The 1,064-nt window shown below is 41.3% G+C and overlaps 1 non-coding gene across 1 annotated transcript; it reads right to left on the reverse strand.

Annotated features, from left to right (window-relative positions):
- Nucleotides 1-396: 396 nt before the first annotated feature.
- LOC141688317 (small nucleolar RNA R71) lies at nt 397-503 on the reverse strand. Its single transcript, XR_012561767.1, has one exon. It is a non-coding gene; the product is annotated as a small nucleolar RNA R71 (small nucleolar RNA).
- Nucleotides 504-1,064: the final 561 nt, after the last annotated feature.

Here is a 1,064-nt window from a genome sequence, read left to right on the forward strand (position 1 = left end):
GTAGTGATGGGAGATCAAGTAGAAATTCCTAAGGCTTTGATGGATTATTCTCAGCCTAAGATCAATGATATTCAGTCAAGCATCATCAGACCCGCCATTTCGGCTAATTCTTTTGAGATCAAGTCAAGCATAATTTAGATGATACAAAACTCAATTCAGTTTGGGGTTTCTTCTACTGAAGACCCCAACATGTACATCAGGGATTTCATCGAGATCTGCGACACTTTCAAGTTCAATGGTGTGACTGAAGATGCTATCAAGCTACGACTCTTCCCATTCTCTCTGAGGGATAAAGAAAAGTGTTGATTACATTTTCTATCACCAGGGTCTATCACCACATGGAAGGATCTTGCTCAAAAGTTTCACACTAAATTCTTCCCTATGGTGAAGACTGCTGCAATCAGGAATGCTCTTACTCAGTTTGCTCAGCAAACTGGTGAATCTCTGTGTGAGGCTTGGGATCGATATAAGGAGATGGTAAGGAAATGCCCACACGATGGCATGCCTAATTGGATGATTATAAATTGTTTCTACAATGGATTGGGTGCTAATTCTACACCCATGCTCGATGCAGCATTAGGGGGTGCCTTTTGGGCTAAGAGCTTTAATGAAGCTTATGAATTGATTGAACTGCTGGCTGCTAATGAATACCGGAATCCTTTTCAGAGAATGACTCAGGGAAAAGTAGCAGGAATTCTGGATTTGGATGCAGCAACTGTTATAGCTGCCCAACTTAAGGCTTTGACGATGAAGGTGGACACTTTGGCCAATTATGGAGTTAATAATCACTAGTGTCTGTAAGCTTTGGCTGGTGCCCATGAGTCTGATCAGTGTGTTATTTCTAGTGAATCAGCTCAGTTCGTGAGCAATTTTCAGCGATCATAACAACCTGTACCAACAACTTATCATCCCAACAACCGCAATCATCTTAATTTCAGATGTAGCAATGCTCAGAATACGGTTCAATAGTTTTATAAGCAGTACCCAACTAAGCAGTATAACCCCCTAGTTTTCAGCAACCACAATATGCACCTAGGAAGCAACTTCAGCTGCAACAAACTAAT

The sequence above is a fragment of the Apium graveolens genome, chromosome 9 (genome assembly GCF_009905375.1).
Source record: "Apium graveolens cultivar Ventura chromosome 9, ASM990537v1, whole genome shotgun sequence".
NCBI classification, from domain to species: domain Eukaryota; kingdom Viridiplantae; phylum Streptophyta; class Magnoliopsida; order Apiales; family Apiaceae; genus Apium; species Apium graveolens.